Genomic DNA, 20,033 nt, shown 5'->3' with positions numbered 1-20,033 from the left:
GAGCGTGGCATGTAGTGATGTTCTTACATGACACGCATCGCGCCGCTGCGGGGTGTAGTGGCTAAATTACTTCGCTGCTAAGCTGCAGGTCACGGGATCGAATCCCGGCTGTAGCAGTTGCAGTTTCGATGAAGGCGAAAACGCTGTGGGCCATGTGCTCAGATTTGGGTGCACGTTGAAGACTCCCAGGTGGTCGAAATTTCCGGAGTCCTCCACTACGGCGTCTATCATAATCATAATGTGGTTTTTGTACGTTAACCCCACATATAATCATCACCACGCTTATGTTGATTATCATGTTTTCATCACTCATATTCTTTCGTCATCCATTCACGTCCCGTTATACCAAATTAGGTGTATGTGAAGCTAGCGAAACGAGCGCGAGCACATCATGAGTGTGGTGTTATACTCATGACCTACATGAGATGCATGTCATGGTTGCCCCGTTAGGGTCTGTCACTTAAGTTCATCATGCAGCCATGTCATACCATACGAGTTTTGCAATATGCCGTGTGAACGAAACCAACACAAGAGCACAAAGATCATGAAATGTAAAGCATGATATTCATGAAATACGTGTCACGATTTTCAAGTTGTGACTAGTAAATCATACTCATCATACAGTCTTCTTATGCCACACCAATTTTGGTATTGATACCTTTATCGGAACACCCAGGAAAGCGTAAAGTCGTAAGTGGCTAGATAGATAGATAGATAGATAGATAGATAAATAGATAGATAGATAGATAGATAGATAGATAGATAGATAGATAGATAGATAGATAGATAGATAGATAGGCTCAAAGTCACCTAAGTTTCCTAAGAAATGCTTCGTATTCAAAACACCTCTCATCTTTTGTTAAAAGGCTATTCAACAGGCTCTGACCTTTCTACACCGCCCCCCCCCCCCCCAACCCAAAAAGAAGCTGGTGCACCATTCCTACACCTGACTTATACCTCCTTCCACGCGCAGTGACGTCAACTCGTCGATCGGCGACGTGATGCAGCACGCAGCTCCTCGATTGGTCTAAATCAGGTCTCAACAAACTGTATTGAAGCCAACGTTGCTGATCGCTGAGTGAGACGTCACTACGCGTGGATGGAGGCTGGTCAGGCGCAGGAAAGAAGCGCGAGCTTGTTTGGCGAGTGTAAATCAAGTTGGAGCCCGTTGATGGATTCTAGGGACAGCTGGTTGCTGATGCTCACCTGGGACTAGTCACAGAAAAAGCAGCAAAGACCTGAAACTTCAGGACCGTAAAATGCTTATGGTTTTCTTATGGTCTTGTAGTTTACGCATGCTCTTATAGGTTGCTTTACTTTCCGAAGCTTGCCCTTCAGGCAGCAAATTTGCGCTCCTGTTTTTTGTTACGCGTGTTGTTTGAGCTATTTCGAGGAAAGTGGGGCAGGGCTACTTGGTCCTGCCGTTCAAGTGCTATAAAAAAAGTTCGTTTCAACAGAGCATATGCAACCGATTCTTTACAGACTTTAGTCACCTGTGGTATAAGTTCGAAAATGAATAAGTATTTTGCGACTTAGATGATCTGCTGCGTGTTTTTCAGTGGAATTCCGACGCTCCGACGGCTGATTTCGCCCCAGGCACAGAAACTGGAGATTAAGCCGTAGTCGTCGGGCCCGATGTCAGATATACCTAATCCTGTTTGGCATAAAGGCCGGACGGGTGCCTCTCGTAGGTCCCACTCACTGTTCGAAAGCGAAGCTTGAGTCGAATTGCCCGGAGCTTGCGATGCAATGCGTATATATAGTACATACTTCCCGCCTTAGTCGTGTTGTACAAGCACAGATGATGTGTTGAACACGCGTTCGATACGTAACGCAGTTTCCGTGCAAGCAGCTCCCACGGCCGACTGGCTCGGCTCACGAGGACGCCCGACATGTGATCTCTTCTCGCGGGAACAAATAGTGAGAGGCGTGTAGGTTTACAAAAGACTATTACGCGCGTGCTTTGGGCTGCCGATTAGCAAAGAGACAAGCTGTAAAGAGTGCCTTGTTCTTGTTTTGTAAGCTGGTTTAGTGGGTATTAGTGGCTTCTCTGTCAATGGTTGGCAGTGTACCGCGAGTCAGCGGGGCTTTAATTAGCTGACGTGCAATGGTGCTGTGTCAAACGCGTGTGCAGCTTCCCTTGTATTAGTCTTAGTAGAGCTATTTTCTTCGTTTGTGTTTTTTTAGTGCCGCATTCAAGTTTTTACAACAGTTAAGAAAGAGTTGAGACAAATTAAGAGCTGGAGAGTTAAAATATTAAATCATCATCATTATTTTATATTATTATTATTATTATTATTATTATTATTATTATTATTATTATTATTATTATTATTATTATTATTATTATATTATTATTATTATTATTATTAATATTACTATTATTATTAGTAGTAGTAGCAGTAGTAGTAGTGCAATACGGACCGGAACAACCAGCTACAGCACATATACAGTCATTTTAACGAAACTTCAAGATTTGCTTTCAAGAAAGCTGACTACACGGGCGTTTATCATTACTTGTGAGCCTTTGATTTGTCGCAGGTTACTAACAAATCAAATGTTGATGTCCAAGTTGAGCTGTTTACGGAGCTTGTTATAAGCAGAATGCTTGAGTTTATTCCGCAATATACACCTAAACATTTTAAATATCCTCCCTGGGTTTTCCCTGAGCCTATAGGTGCACTGAAGCACAAAGATCGCACGCACAAGAAGGCTGATTATTCTTGATTCAGCAAGTGGAAGGATGAGTTAAGCTTATTCTGAGCTTTCTCTAAACGCCTATATAAACGAAACCGCAGTTCATATAATAAATCATTAGAAAAAAATCTTGCTGACAGACCAGCTGAGTTTTGGAAGTATGTACACAATTGGTCTAGAAGAAGTGTAGAGAGCTTCAGGCTACTGGACTCGGACGAGGTTGAAGTGCATGTCATCGTTGACTGTTTCGTCACGCATTTTTCATGCCTTTATAAGGCCTCAAACGCTAGGACTCAAATAGCACAACATCCCATGGAAGTTAGCACATCTAGTAGTCTATATCTCTGGACAGAAGGCTCATTCGCAATGGACAAGGTCACATGTACCCCCACGTTGCCCGTCACTTCTTTTCTCTTTCTTCTCTTTTATTACCATTTTTGGGTGCACGTTAAAGAACCCCAGATGGTCAAAATTTTCGGAGCCCTCCACTACGGCATCTCTCATAATCATAGCGTAGTTTTAGGACGTTAAACACCGCAAATCAATCAATCACTCAATCTTTTATTACCATTACCCCTTCTCCCAGTACAGGGTAGCAAACCGGACGTGCGTCTGGTTGACCTCTTTGCCTTTTATTGCTTCCATTCCTCTTCCTCCTTCCTCCTTCATTAAGCGCTTAAAACTGTCCTTATCATGTGGCTCAGATGGCATCTCTCCCACTATGGCAAAGCGGCCAGGGTATTATATTTGCCTCAGTACTGACTACAATATATTATAACTGTCTGAACACTTCCCCGTTTCCCAGCGTGTGAAAAACTGCACGCGTTTTTTCAGTAATTAAATCGGGCTGTAAAACTGATATTTCTAATTATCACCTGATCTTTCTAGTTTCATGGTGAAATATCTTCTGCTATTTCTCAGAAATGACAGATTGACATACTTTACTGCGACCCGAGTGAGGCTTTTGACGTAACCAGCCACTCACTGAGTTTGGTTTAACTTGGAAACTTTGATGTTCACTTGTCTGTTGTGAACCTCCTGCACACCTATCTTCTCAATAGATCGTGTTATGTTGCGATAAATTGTCAAGAGTTTTTCCTGCGCAAAGTCATCAGTGAAGTCCCTCAAAGGTCGCTAATAGGTCTCCACTTTTTTATTTATGTTAGCGAAGTTCCTTTTGTGATTCGTTATTTTCTTTTCTCCCTATGCCAATGACATCAAGCTATTGAATGACTTGCATTCAGTTACCAGCTGTCGCTTGCTGCAATCAGACTTGTATTCTCTCAATGGTGTTACAACAATAATTTTTCTCTGAGCATATGTCGCAAGACATCTATCATGTCGTTTTCATGCTCTGTCAATATTGTGTCGTTATGTAAGGTTTATGAGTTCAGTGATCTTGGTGTTGTTGTTTTTTTTTGATAGCAGTAGAGAGGTGGGCAGCTTGTAACGAATGCATTCTTGAAAATTTTCAGCGTGAACAAGTTGTGTAAATTTTAGGATTCTTTTTGATAGTATGCTCAATTTTCCGGCCCCCACTAAACGTGCTGTCTTGCGAGGTCTTCGTTCTCTTGGCTCCGTTTGTAAAATCTCTCGAGAATTCAGTTTTCGTACAGCCTTCCAGAAATTGTACACCGCAATATATCTTCCTCAACATGAATTTGCATGTGGGATCTGGAATCGTATTGCTAAATGTGGCAGTGACGGCATTGAGCTAGTCCATAAAAAAATCATGAGCGTTTAAAATCTTCGTTTCTCTAGAAATGAATGTGGACCTCCTTTCAGCCTTGCCAGATCATTATCACTCCCATCATTTCCATTGAAATTATCGTTCTCACTGTCGACGAAATTACAGTGACTTGTTATTTCTTTACAAAATGGTTGCTGGTATGCAATCGTGCCATTTACTTCACAGTTGTGTAATTCCGCATAAGTTAACAGAGCAAATCGACCATATGATGTACCTGCCAATATTTTTCAGCACTCTCCTGTTCACAGAATACAAACTCTCTATAATGCTATCTTTCATCATCTTGATGTTTTTCACAGTCCACTGTCATTGTTTTAATCTCAGTTTTTTTTCACAGGGGAGCTTAAAATATGTGGAAAAGGACAGATAAAGAGCACGCACACTTAGTCACCCAATACAGACATCATAACACACTACCTCTACGATCGCCTGGGCAAGTGTTCAATAAGTTGAGCACCGCCTTCATTCTCCTCACTCGTCATGGCCTCTCAGGTCCACATTCCAGAATAATTTTTCGACATTGTCGGTATCAGGTTTATACGAGCCTGAGCAGCTGCTAGGAATTTTCTCAGAGCATTCTACACGACCTAAAGCAGCCGCTAAAAACTAGAGTCGCAGAATACGCACTGTAATATCTCCTCGCTACCACAGTTGTCGGAAAAAGGGTTGTCAGCCATGTTGATTCTTGAAAAGAATGACTTCAGGAAAGCCGCGATGAGCCACAAACGGCAGTATAATGAAATGCTCGGCCAGTTAGTGCAACATAATTTAGCAATATTGAGTTGACCGTCTTTTCTGTAAAGTGTTTCTTTATTTCTACCTTGTGCACTCATCCATGTCCAAGAGATAAATGGCGAATCTGAGTGGCATAATTTTGTTGTAGATCAGTAGGTGAAGAATTAAAGTGCTCGGGAAGTTGTGGTGTTGGTTAAGCAGTCTACTTTCTTTGACTTATTGTGCAACCAGTTGATGTTGGCTACCAGTATTGATCATTGATACGGGTATTATCTCGTCCATTTCTCCTTGAAAACTCGATCGAGCAGCAATATGGCCATGTTCTTTCCCCATCACACCGCAGTGACTCTGTAGCCTCTCAAATGTCACATGGCCTCCTTTATTGAATGGAATATGGAAAGGATGCGTGGCCTCGATGATGAACTGCTCACATGATCCGTGCCCCAGGTTGGCAGCAAAAAAAATGCCGAGCTGCTTTCGAATCTTTGAAAAATACCCATCAGTGAGGCTGTTCGTGGTTGACTACATGAATTGCAACGCGAGGAGCAGCAAGTTCTCCAGTCGTCGATGTCGTAAGAGAATCCGTCTTAAAACTGACGGTAATAGCATTTGCTAGAACCAGCCCTGCTCCGCACGAACACTGTAGAGTAGTTGATCCATAATTATAGTCATGTAAGCAATCAGCGCACATTTCGTGGAGAAGAATCAGATATGAGTGTTTCGGCACTGCTCACGAGAGTTCATATTGTTTTCTGATTCCCGGTACGTTGGTATGCACATCAGGTAGAATGAAGCACCACGGAGGTATCACTCGCTTAGACATGGTGCTGAAGCCTGAGGGAAGGTGGGCAGCATAGTCTGAAATTGTTGCACAATACGACGTCCGTGGTCTTTTTGAAGAATATTTAATTGGTTAGTACCAGTGCGTGGCACTGACTACTATTTTATGAGAGCCCATAGTATTCATTCCTTTCTTTGTTCATTAAAAGCACAACAATTGAAAAATGAACTTATAGGCAAGTATTCGCGTGCTCAAAACATGAGAGACACCGTTTCATTGTGCGCTCAACAGATATGTTCGAATAATAGCAGCATTTAAAGAAAATCATTCTTCTCAGAACTGACATTTGTAAGCGTGTACTTTTTTGAAGTAATGCTAGCATTAAATTGAACATTGTAGTGCTTAAGTTCACTAATAATATTTTTTACCTTCACTTGACGCTCTATTTCTTTGTGACCTTTGTCATTTTGCATTGATATAGAAGCAACAAGCCTACTACTTCCAAATCTAAGAGGTCAAACATCGGCTTTAACAGATGAGCCATTCAAGCAAACAGTCTGTCCCGAAAGAGCCAAAAGAAAACTCTCACCACCAGGAAGAGGCACACGCTATCTTCATCCTCTTCCGCTTCGTTTCAAGAACATGTGCGCCGATTTGTCCGGTGAAAATGCAATAACTCTTGTTTGAGTGAATGAATACGCGGAGGGAAAATGATATAAAGAAAAGAAGGATAAAGTTAACTGCATAGAAAGATAAAGATATTGAAATAAGAGAAACATTAAAATAGATTAAAAACGTACAGAAAAGTAAGAAAGAGAAAGAAAAAAACTGAAGAAAAAGTACCGAAACCGAGGAAGAGCAAAAAAGGAAGGGCCGAAAGAGAATGATAATGATTGAGGGGAAAGAAAGAAAACTAAACAAACACAGACTGGAGGAGGAACAAGGAACCAAGAGAAAATGGAAATGACAAATGCAGAGGAAGAAAGCGAATAATAAGGAGAAAGTAGGGAGCCGGAAAAAATCAATAATTCTGTTAATATTCTTCTCACAAGTATTTAAATATATATATTTCTTTTTGTTAAGCTACCCAATTTTTGGTCGATCCCCCATGGTGGGGGCGAGTGCAAGTTCGGGATCTACATCTACATATACATCTACATCTACACAAGTCTGTGTCTTCCAAGCTTATCACCTTGCCCGAAAGTGCACTGCTGTAGCTGCACATTGTTCACTAAAGCCATAACAATAGCTTTAGTGAAGAATAAATGTCCCAGAACAATTTTTCGGCAATTAGCATTTCAACAATCTTTTACGAAAGTTAATGTAAAGCTGCGCTTCGAAACAAGGTGCATGAAAGCGGTCCTCAATAGATACAGCTGTGTTCTAGGCAAAGTCGTTCACCTCCCGACCTACTCTGCTTTTCAAAAGAATATGCTGGTAGCCTTTGTGAGCGCATTGCAGTTGGAGATACGTATGTACATTTGTTATGCCTATTAGTCGCAGATGGCGGCTGCGTTGGAGTCCCTGACCTGCTTAAATTAGAAATGTGTCGCCGTGCCCGCATTTATAAGCGTTGCACAGTAGACGCTTTCATCGCGGCAAAACGGGGACAAAAACAACCTGGCGATTATTCTTATTCTTACTCTACTGAACTAACTCCTCTAGATTACGTTCCGATGCATCGTAGCTTTGCACGTCAAGTATTCACAATGCGATGCAGAACTTGTTACAATTAGATGATTTTTCACTTTTGGGACAAGAGCAGCGTACATACTTACTGCCTCTGTGTGGATTTTCATAGTACCACTTTGTGCAGTGCTCAGCAGTTGAAACGCTATTGTCGACTTGCACAACTGCTAGTGCCTATTTCAGATATCATTAAATAGTGGACTCACGCCCGGCAGTCAAAGATGATCACAATGCACGAGCAAGCCTTTTTGTTCTGTTAGATTCAATAATGATTTATAACGTTGTCGACAAAACAGAGCTCGGTGCCAACCATACATAATGTTACGTGAGTAACGAGTCAATTAATTGCAAATATATTTACAAGATATGTTTGCAAAAGCAGTTGCAGCACTGGACAGTCCGACTCCGAGATCGAGCAGCCAGCGACCTTCATTGTCTTCATCGGGCACACACGCACTTTGGCAATATGCATACGGCAGCCTACAGGCAGCAGAACCCCTGTCGGCAAAGGTGCCGTCTCGGCGCATCTAGACGTCAACGTCATTGGGCGAGTGGTACTGCTTCAGGCGTGTGACGTGTACAAAGTCGCTGGCCCGAAGGGCGGATGAAGACGGCGAGGCAGCAGCGGCGATTTCTTAAGTGACAGGAGTCACCGCACGAAGCACTTTGTATGGCCCTGTGTACGGAGAGAGCAGTTTGTCAGACAGGCCGATGTACCTGGTCGGAGACCACATCAGAACCAACGAACCGGGCGAAAAGTGCACATCGCGGTGTCATTGATCATACCGATGCCATTGGATTTATTAGGAGTCAAGAGGGCGAGCACGAGCGGCTTCACGTGCATCAGCAGCCCGGCTGGTGGCGTCCAGGGCATATTCTGTGGTCGGAGCAGCTGGCAACGGAATGACTGTATCGAGAGGAACTGTGGGTTCGCGGCCGAACAAGAGGGAAAATGTTGAGTAACCAGTTGTGTCATGGCGCGAAGAATTGCCCGCAAATGTCACGTGCGGTAGAGCGACGTCCCAGTCAGAGTGGTCTGAGGAAAAGGGCTTTGCAAGCATGTCGGTTAGGGTTCGGTTCAGACGCTCCGTAAGGCCATTTGTTTGCGGATGGTACGACGTAGTGAGCTTGTGGCGCGTTACACATGAGCGTAGGATGTCCGCTATGACTCGATAGAAATGTGCGGCCTCAGTTTGTGAGCAGCTCGCGTGGAGCACCATGTTGCAAGATCATGTCGTGTCGAAGAAAATCGGCGACGTCTGCGGCGCAACTTGTTGAAAGGGTGCGTGTGATGGCGTAGCGTGGGGCGTAGTCACTGGCCACAGCTATCCACCTATTGCCAACAGAAAACAGGTGAAAAGAGCCGAGTAAGTTCAAGCCGACGCGAGAAAAAAGGTTCAGAAGGAATGTCGACTCGTTGAAGGCACCCAGTCGGAAGCGTCGACGGTTTTTTGGGGCACTGAAATACCTCACACGCCGCGACGTATTTTTTGAAGGAGCGTGCGAGAACTGGCCAATAGAAGCGACGGCGAATCTGGTCGCATGTGCGGGACACGCCGAGCTCACCGGCAGTAGCAACGTCGTGAAGTTCGTGGAGTACAGCCGCGTGGAGGTGTATTGGTATAGCAAGCAGCAGAGATGCGCCATCCGATTAGAATTTATGCCAGTACATTGTACCATTCTGGAGTATGAACGAGCGATGGGATCAATTCGATGGAGGGGAGTCGAGGCGCTCGATGATAGTCCGTAAGGTTGCATCACGGCGCTGCTCGTCGGCTATGTGGGTCACTTGAGAAACGGAGCACACGCAGGCGTCGTTGTCAAGTACGGCGGCTGATTCGCTATCTAGATTGCGAGAAAGACAATCAGCATTCTTATGTAGGCGTCCAGACTTGTATGTCACAGCAAAAGTGTATTCTTGCAGTCGCAGAGTCCAGTGACTAAGTCGACCTGTGGGATCTCCCAAGGATGAAAGCCAGCAGAGAGCAGCGTGGTCGGTGGTGATGGAGAAGTGAGTGCTATATAAATATGGACGAAAGTTCGAGACCACCCAGGCAAAAGCAAGCCATTCTCACTCCGTGATCGAATAGTTGCGCTCTGCAGGTGTAAGGAGACGGCTAGCATAGGCGATAACGCGGTCATATCCCTGTTGGCGTTGGGCGAGAACGACTCCGATACCGTGACCATTGGCATTCGTTCGGACATAAGTTTGGGCGAATGCGTCAAAGTGGGCCAGGATACGGGGCGTCGTTAAGGCGAAAAAAGGCAGCGGCTTGAGTGGACCCCCACAAAAATGGGGCGCGTTTCTTCAGAAGATCGGTAGGTGGTTGGGGGATTGCTGCTGAGTCTTTCATGAACCACCTGAAGTAAGAACAGAGCCCCACAAAGCTCCGGACATCTTTGGCGGATTGAGGTACTAGGAAATTCGTGATGGCACGAATTTTCCCAGGGTCCGGGCGCACACCAGCAGCATCGACAAGGTGGCCCAACACTGTAATCTGTCGGCGGCCGAAGTAACACTTCGAGGAGTTCAACTGGAGGCCAGCATTGCGGAAGTCGTCGAAAATGGCTGACAGACGCTCAAGGTATACGTCTAAAATGTAGGTGAAAATACGAGGACGTCGCCTAGGTAACACAAGCATGTTGACCATTTGAACCCGTGTAGCAAAGAGTTCATCATACGTTCAAACGTGGCAGCGGCGTTGCATAGACCGAAGGGCATAACCTTGAATTGGTATATGCTATCGGGTGTTACGAAGGCGGTCTTTTCTTGGCTTTTCTCGCCCACGGAATTCTGCCAATAACCAGAGCGAAGGTCGAAGGATGAAAAGTAGCGTGTGCCATGGAGACAATCCGGAGCGTCATCAATACGGGGCAAAGAATACACGTCCTTTTTGTAATTCAATTTAGATGCCGGTGATTGATGCAGAAGCACCATGTGTTATCCTTCTGTTTAGCCAGGATGACGGGTGACGCCCATGGGCTTGATGAGGGCTCAATGATGCACTTAGCTAACATCTCGTTCAGTTCGGCTTGAATAATCTGGCGCGCCGATGCGGACACACGATACGGTCGACGGTGAATGGAAGCAGAATTACCTGTGTTGATGCGGTGCTGGACAAGAAAAATTTGCCCAAGTGGTCGATCGTTAAGGTCAAAGATGTCGCGGTAGGAAGCTAAAAGGCGGATGAGGGCGGCTGATTGCGCTGGGGGGAGGTCAGGAGCGATCATGGGACGTATTAACATGTCGAGACGTGAGACGTGTGGCATCGGGTGGGCGGCAAGGAAGGTTAGTGCATACGTCGGCTGTGAAAGTGGTGACATGGTCATCTGCTAAGGACCGCAACGTGGCGATTAAGATGCCTTCAGGGAGGACTTGCTTTGTCCGAAACTCATGACGGGTAGATGTAACCAGTTGGCAGCTATAGCTACGACGCAGTAAGGAACGGTGTCGTCACGGGCCAGTAGGACATCAGGAATCGTCGTGACGATGTAATCCCCATCCGACACGGGTGAGGTCATGGCGAATAGGGCGAATGTGAGGGCTGTAGGCGGTAAGTGGAGGAAATCTGTGGCACAGAGGGCACGTTGAAGTTCAGGTTGAATATCCGGCTGAAGAGGAGGAGGAGGAAGCAACAAAAGGGAGAAGGCAGGGAGGTTAACCAGAAAGACATCCAGTTGGCTACCCTACACTGGGGGATTAGGGAAGGGGACAAGAAAGACGAGAAAGAGGGAAGAGAGGGAAAAGAAAAAAAGGCGGAGAGAGACTGACAGTAAGGTTTAAGCAAAGAGTGCCAACGGAACAGTCTATCAGAGCAACAGGAAGTCCACCCCTATGATGAGGTTTTGAGGACAAATATAGAGCACCATGAATGAGATAGGAACGTAGGGGACGGCGATGCTTATGCAATCCGTACACAGTCCGATGACAGGAACAGTTCCGACATCGGTGACACGTACAGCTTCTGTGGCAGGACGCGTGAGTACTCTTTTTAGGCGGCGACAATGATGAACACTGATTATGGACACGTGAGCGCCAGTATCGACTAGTGCCGTCGGAGAAATACGGTCCACGTGCACATAGATAAGATTTTTGTTCCTACGTAGCGTCAAAGGAGGGTTTAGTTCAGACAGAGTTGATGCAGCGCTACCTCCAGGAGCTGCACGGTCTAGTTTTCTGCCGGGCAAGAAGGAAAGTTGGGCGACGAGGGATGGCGACGTAGCTAGGGTGACGGGGAACGACAGCGTTGAGGGAACGCAGAACGAGCAGGAAGACGGCTGTTAGGTGCGTCAAAAGCAGGATCCCTACGTCTGAGCGAATACCGGCGAAGATCATCATATGGGCGATAATGTAGGAAAAACAGGTTCATATATATATATATATATATATATATATATATATATATATATATATATATATATATATATATATATATATATATATATATATATATATATATATATATATATATATATATTCACTTATTTCTTATACTGTCAGCCCTCGCTTGAGGGTCATAACAGGTTGGGAGTACTATAGTAAGTACAAACAGAAAACAGAAACCCAAAACAACTGGCACTCAAATAGCAATGCACACAACAAACCAAAATTGGCAGTAGTTCAATTCAACCATGACCAAAATAAGCATCAATTTCTCTGTCACAAGATTGCACATCGGTGCTATTAACAACATGATGGGGTAAACGATTCCATTGTTTTATAGCATCGGGAAATAATGACCACCAGAATAAGTCAGTGCGAGCGTTGAAAGGTTTAATGGGGGCTTCATGATTCATTCGGGCGCTACGTTTCCAGGGAATACTCGTGGCGGCATCCTGGAGGCACGGCAGTAGCAAGAGACATCTTCAACGCGGTGGTACGGGACGCAGAGCGGGTTGTCGTCAGGAATCCGCCATTCCGCGGGTCGGCGAGATCATGGAGGAACGAATGGTTCACGTCGTGAAGCATTGATGAGCATTGGTGAGGATGAGGGGCGAGAGACGGGGCAAGCGACAGGGAACTCGATGTTGGCGAATCCTTGTCGTACGACCACCTGAATAACACAGACCGCGGGGGTTGTTGGTATGGTAGCACTTTCAAAGGAAGAGGGCTGAAGCGGCGTTGGACTTGCTTCTTCAATTTCCCGACAAACAATACGCGTAGAACAGTGCTCAAAGGTCGGTGTGTTGGTGGGATCGGAGCAGGTGGACGTAGCCGCCGTGTTTGGCTAGCGAGAAAAAGGAGGGCATACCCGACGGCTTTTTGCTGTTTCGAAACTGCGGCATTCTTGAACGATGCGGTCGATAGCCGATACGTTGGTATAGACCAGCGAATCGAAAGCGTCGTTCGCGATTTACTTCAAAACGTGGACAACCTTGTCAGCTTCAGACATCGCCTCGTCCACTTTCCGGCAAAGCGCGGAAACTTCTCGTATGTAGGACCCATACGATTCAGTGGGCGACTGGACGCGGGTAGCCAGCTCCTGTTGTGCAGCTGCGTGGTGGCCGGTCGGGTCCCTAAAGATGTCACGTAGCTTTTCCTTGAACGTGTCCCAGATGGTGAGTTCGGACTCATTTGTTTCGTACCAGACCCGGGGTTCCATCCAAGTAGAAGAGAACATTAGCGAGTATTATGGTAGGGTCCCAGCGGTAAGTTTGACTGACTTGTTCATACTGGCGAAGCTAATAGTCGACATCGAGGCCAGGTTGTGCAGAGAATGTCCCGGGATCACGGGGTGTAGGTATCGTGGCACTGGTTGTCGGAGAAATCGCAGACGGAGAAGGCTACGGGTTGTCACTGGAAGCCATGGCGGGAAGTTGAAGGATGCGCCCACTGCGGAGCTGCGTGGTGAGGAAGGGGAACGTTTCAGCTCCAGCAAATATGTTACGTCAGCAACAAGTCAGTATATTGCAAATATATTTACAAAATATATTTGCGAGAGCAGTTGCAGCGCAGGCCAATCTGACTCCGAGGTCGAGCAGCAAGCGACCTTCATCCGGCAGCCTATATGCAACAATATCATGACCTGCGAGGAGAAGCCCTCAAAGAGGACATTTATATAGCCACATTGAAACGTGGCGTGGCATTCGGGAACGAGAGTAATGAAGGAATGAACTGAATAACTACGTTCATTGGTCAGAAGTCTGCAAAGACATCAGAAATTTGCTCCAGTGGTGAAACCGATAAAGACAATGACTGGCAACCCCTTTGAAATTCGCAAGGCAGATGTGGCCTACCCTTCTGCGGCTAGAAGCAGTGCGAAACACTTAAGCGCCGCAGGATATGGGATGAAATAGTTCTTGGCGTGTCTAATGCTGGTATCTTTCGGCAGCGTGGAAGCTTGGGCAAGTTGGTAGGACATAACTGAATGCAGGAACAGCGCAACCTAGAAGTGCAGCCCTCTTTTCTGTCCTTGTTTTTTTGCTTCCGTAGTTACGAAGTAACTACTTCTAGGTTGCGCTGTTCCTGCATTCAATCTTTAGGCAGTTTCATTTTTTTTGCACAATGACGTGTAAAGGAACAAGCTGTAAAATATGCCACAAGAAACTGCTGGAGTGTACGTACTATAGCAGCTGCGTCAGAGAGGGAAGGAATCGCAGAACACTTTTTTTTTCCTTTCGGCTCCTTATGCGTGATTCTAAAGGTGCGCATGGTGCGCGCATCGTAATATCATTTTTGTCAAAGATTGTGCATTTACAGCAACGTAACAGATGTGGCTTTCTGTCTCTATTTCTTTTTCTTTGTCAAGGCGCTACTATAGCGCAAACAGGCGCTACATGTCAAGAAGGGGGCACAATTTGATTTATCGTTAGAGCGTGCTTTAAATTTTATCAGACCACTATGTGAAACAGGTAATTCTGCTTCTTGTGTCCTCTCTTTTTATCGTGCTCTGTATTCAAACTGAACTCAAGCTGCAAATAACAATATATGCTGCGAAACGCTTTCGGTCATCATTGGGGTTGAAGTTGGAGCCCTCAGCATGGGTGCCATGTTTACCGTCATTGTGAACAAGGCTCTTATTCTGGGTCCCACAACGTCATACCACCTTAATGAGAATGTGGTTTCTGTCTTCGCCTTTTTATTCAAAGATTATTTATGATGAGATGGTTTTCTGTGGAAGCCTTGATTGCATCCCCAGAGCAATTCCAGAAAGAATAGCATAGTGCACCACTACCAAGCAAACATTGATTGCATCTAGTATATCAGCTCTACCTTTTTCACTGTGAGCCTCACTTTACAATTACGGTAGCTTAAAATATTGGTAATGAAGTACGCGTGGGCCAAAGCTGAGATATCTGCCACTAAAAACGTGTTATAGTGTATTCTGTGTTCGGCCTACGCCACCTAGATTATTGCCTCGGGCATGTCGGGCCCCATCGGCGGTCTGGCCGGGATGAGCCGGGTTGACGAATTTTTTCCTCAGTTATGGGCGGGGCTGGTGTCTCGCTTTGAATCGCCGGGCCGGGCTCGGGAGGATAAGTTTATATAAGAAATATAGGCGCTTGCTGTGCTCTACTTCATAATAGCTCCGAGAGGTCGAGTGGCAGTGGGTGGCACCACGCCTGCGGTTGCTGCGCGCCTACGCGCGCTCGCTTAGTGTGGGGATTCGTTGTTTGTATTCGTTTTTTTTGCTTGTGTCAAGTTACAAAGAACCAATTCAGCATAGATAACGTCCCCCGCAGAAAAAAAAATATTAAAAAATTGGCCCCTTATGAGCGTGGTAATCTGCAAATGTCATCGAAATACGATAGTCTTGCGTCTGGAGAGATTGAACAAAACGTTTATTTGATGTTCTGCGCAAGAACATTGGTGAATGGTATTCTGGAGGCGCAGCGTTAACCCTGTTTCACATGCCGCGACCGAGTGGCGGTGGTCGTGGCGATGAGCGGCGGGAGGACGCGCGTTCGTTTCACATGCACCGCTGCTCTTGCGCGATGCCCGCCGCTCTAGCGGGCAGTGTTGTCCCCGGAAGGCGCCGGTTAACCGCTCTTTTCAGTGGTATCTAAAAGCCGCGCTCTCCTTCAAGTGTCCTTCCTTTGGCATCCCCCCGTGCAGCAAAGTTCATCATCAATAGCCGCTCAACTTTCACGCATCTGTACACTGATATAACTAAGTGTAACATAAATCTTACTACAAATGAGTAACGTTGCGGTTGCTTTTTGTTTTGTCCTGGCTCTTTAACGTATTATTTTTGTTGCGCGCTGATAGAGCTGACCATGGAGAACCAAAAAAAGTTTGCTTGTATGGTTTTATTATACAGCTGTTCCAGCTAGGTGAATGCTTAAGAACTGCGAGCGTGTTTTGCGCAGCACTTCCCATGTTTCTCGAATTCATTGCTCTTGTTTTCGCCGATTTGACTTTGAAACGCCGAACGAGGTTTCTGTCAGCCCAGTATACACACCTCGCGAAATTCATACCTAAATTTTTGCACCTGTTCGCTAGAGTCAAAATGAAATTTTATATAAAAACTCTCAGTGGTAAGCTTCGGCCATGTTTGTGGTCACCCTGTGGCACCTGAATACACCCTTCTTCGGGATTTTCTGAATGGTCTACATCTCTTCAGGTGCTCGAATTTGTATGCTTCCACCCGAAATAGTAAGTATCTCAGGTTTTTCAATGATTCAGTAAAGCACCCCACGAAGAGGTTCACCAACAGCAGGTAGAAGGGTATACGTGATACCCTCGTTGTCCCGGTTCTTTGTCTGCTGTATATACACTTGTGCGCAGCCCAGGTCGGTGACTACGCAACCATTCTTGCTTTTGCGGGAATTTGTGTCTATACAAGCCGAAGTATCACATCATTTCGCACAACACACCTTTACCGTCGGCACAAAGTGATATTCAATTGGTAGCCTTCGGCCGTGTAATTCAGGGGCATGCCCCTAGGCACGTGTTGAGCACTGTTGCCTGAAATCAACAAGTGTTCTTCGTTATCTACGCAGTGTATGTTGTGCTCGCGACCGAACATCTATAATTAGCCCAGCCAGCCACGCATTCCGGCACTGTGTGTCACGGAGATCAGCTGGCCAGTGTGGCCAGCGGCTCTCCCAGGACAGTCAGCTGGCCAGTCTGCCCAGCTGACCTTTCCACAGCCTGCGAAGAGATGTAGACCATTTTAGGAAAAATGAGAGTATCCCCAGCGCTGGGCTTATTTATTCGTATCAAACGCATCTGCGTATCTGGAGAAAGTTTTTGCCGGTGTGCCAAAACCCGCGCATGCATGCAATATCGTGTCTCGCAAAATGCCTCGAATGCGCCTAACTTACAATACCATTTACGATGTTGAGTCAGTTTTCTCACGTTCTTCAATGCCATCTTTTTCTCTTAAGAATGTAAGTACTTTGTTGAACAAAAATTGCAGAGGTTAGCTGTGCTTGAGGTCAAGTGCGGAAAGTCTTAATGCTGTCAGATTGTGTCATTGTGCAGGGGTGCAGCTGATGTCCTCTCATAAGTACCCCTTTAGATAGCCACTTCGTAATTTGCTTTTCCTTTCAGTTGATTGCCCTTAAGCTTGCGGTTGTTGGTAAATATGACGTGCGAGACCAGTCATCACCTCAGTGAGGTGAAGGATATTTAATTATTACGTGGGCCACATCGATAGCTGAGTTCTCCATCGCAAATACCATTTCAACCGTGGCGTTTGTTTTTAAAACACTGGTATCTCCAGTGCTCGCGCTTGCAGGTAACATCACCCTTTTTGACGTCCCATTAGATCTGACCAGCGTATCACGTAAATGAGGGTTTACGACTTTATAATCTACGATGAACATTAAGAAGAAATCTGTGCATAAGTTCTGAGTGAACGGAGATCACAATATTTCCAAAATTATTGTGTATGTGGTCATGTTATTTTGAATAATTTTACAAATGTGTTAAGGAATTGTTTGAGGCAGATTCATGGGAACTTTTTTGTTGAAAAAAGTGCCATTCAGTCGAATCACGTTGAATGTCTGCAGAGGCAATCGTAACATTCATGCGAAACCACAAGGCAGCTAATGAACTAGAAAAGTTGGTATGTAAACTTTTTTTCTAGCTAAAACGGTTGCTTGGATGACTACGTGGTCTTAGGTGAATTAGATTTTCTTTGATTTGTTGTTCCTCATATATTTGTCTGACACTGTTCAAGCACACATTGTGAGTCAGTACTGCTGTCTTTCTGTCTTCTTCTTCTTCTTCTTCTTTCCCTCTGTTTTTGGCGCTCTTTTTGTGGGAATTATTTTTTTAACTGTTACACGCATGTTTTGACCATGCAGTGTATGCCTAGTTTCATTAAAAATGAACCACCTACCCCTTCATCATAGCACCGAATTGTTGGAGTATATACGTAGTGAAAACGACAAATGTCTTGCTGGCCTAAATTGCGATTTTCACTGCGAATCTCCCTTTGCGATGGTGGTTCATATATCCTAAGCTACATTATCAAAACTTTATGCATCCTAAATAACTCTCTTTAGTTATAAAACCTTCCAACTAGTGCCTGGAAAGATTTGCATAGAAAAAGCCAGGGGAAATCACCACCGTATCGCTAAAACACGGGCGCAGAAAAGTGCGAAAAGCGGCGGCGGAGCGGGTTATTCCTTGCCGTGACGTACATCGTCGTGACATCAGCGACGCTAGTCTTCGTTCTCAGGGTAAAAGGGCTGTTTTCCAGCGGGACAATGCTTTGACCTCCATGCATGGAAACTTTTAAGCTTACATTAAACAAAGATGGCCAGCGTACTTCATATATTGTACATCAAGCGGTGCCATACGCCCAAACAAGCTTTCACTCACAAAACACTCGTTTTCCTTCAAGGAATAGCGCATTTCTGCTTGAATTCGGGAGAGTAAGTGGTGCGATCGGGAGGGTTTTACGCAAAACGAATAGAAAGAAAAGCTCGTCATGGTCTTCATTCTACTGTCATTCTTCCTTATCGCTGCTGTCCTGCGGGACCACGGTTTGCTTACAAACTCCGCTGATTAGCGCAATAGATGTCGTGAACCAAGAGAACCTCGTTGTTTTACGTGAAGATGACGCTCACGAACACAGCATAACTTAAAGACACAACTTAGAAAGGCGCAATATACGCAGTGAGAAAGAATGGGTGTTTCAAAGCTACCACCGTGAATCCTAAGGAGGCACAAAGCCTGAAGTATGCACCGCTGTTTCCCGCAGCAAAACTCTGTTACGACTTTATTCGGCACCACTAACGCGTCATCACTTCGCAGACATGTTTCAAGAAGTGGCGCAGAAGAGGTTGTTACTGGGCTAGTTGGTGTCGGATCATATTATTTATTTTATTTATTTATTTACTTATTGATACTGCAGGCCAATATACTGGCCCAAGCAGGAGGGGTAAATACAATAATACAATAACAAGGCATTTACAAAAAGACTAACAATGCAAGAAGAAAAACATCCAGTGCAAGACGCTTGCTTCGCAAAACACTTTACACAAGTGATAGCAACGAAAAAAAAATCTTAAGACAGTAAACAATGAAATGTATCCCCCCCCAAAAAAACGACAAGACGCACACAAAGACGTAAAGCGCTTGTCGTGTGTCGTTCTTCATGTCTGTCTCGCCATTTTTTTGTGTGTGTGTCTGCAAAATCATGAATGTGGTAAAGAAGTGGTATTTCCAATAGTAGAGACGGCTTTACCCTAAAGATGCACGTTCGCGTCTCGGGTTTTCAAAAGCAAACCTGAGCACCTTGGTAAACTCCTTCCCGACTCGGACACTGCTTCTGTGCCAAATATAATGTTTCAAGACCGGAACGATGTGCCTTCCATTCGTATTATGCATAGTATTGACCGATTGCTAGTAGATGGATTTATACAATTTTTGTTGGCGCGTACCTCTTTATGGCGAACCGAAAGGACGACATGACACGCTGTCAATTAAGCCAAGACCCCAAGGTGCTCGAGGCCTAAAAATACAATAGCGGTGGAGTCAGCGCCCTAGGAAGCACACTGAGTATCATTTTGAAAAACGGCGCAGAAGATAGGGTCAACGCAGTCGAGGCTTCCGGCACCGGAAGAGAACTCAAAGCTCTGTACGACGTTGAGTCACCGCTTACGTCAATAAAACACCCCTGTATGTAACCCTGATAAAATTGCTTTTTGTAACATAGTTGTTTGCTTCAACTGTACATAACCGGCACCCCCAACTGCAAGCCTCGAAGAATACCAAAAGTTAAAACTTTCTTGCCTCTGGCTTTGAAGTACGCTTTTCTTCACTATCTTAAAGCGAACCGTTAAGCCAACTTGCGCACCAAAAATTGCGACTAAGTTACAATAACCTTTGGGATTCAACGTCCCACAACCACAATATAATTTTAAGGGGGCGCCGTAGTGGATGGCTCAAAGATCGCGACCACATGGGGTTCTCTAACGTGCCAT

The sequence above is a fragment of the Rhipicephalus microplus genome, chromosome 7 (assembly GCF_043290135.1).
Source record: "Rhipicephalus microplus isolate Deutch F79 chromosome 7, USDA_Rmic, whole genome shotgun sequence".
In the NCBI taxonomy this organism is placed as follows: Eukaryota; Metazoa; Arthropoda; class Arachnida; order Ixodida; family Ixodidae; genus Rhipicephalus; species Rhipicephalus microplus.
The sequence above is the reverse complement of the archived record's forward strand: the minus strand, read 5'-3'. Positions refer to the sequence as shown.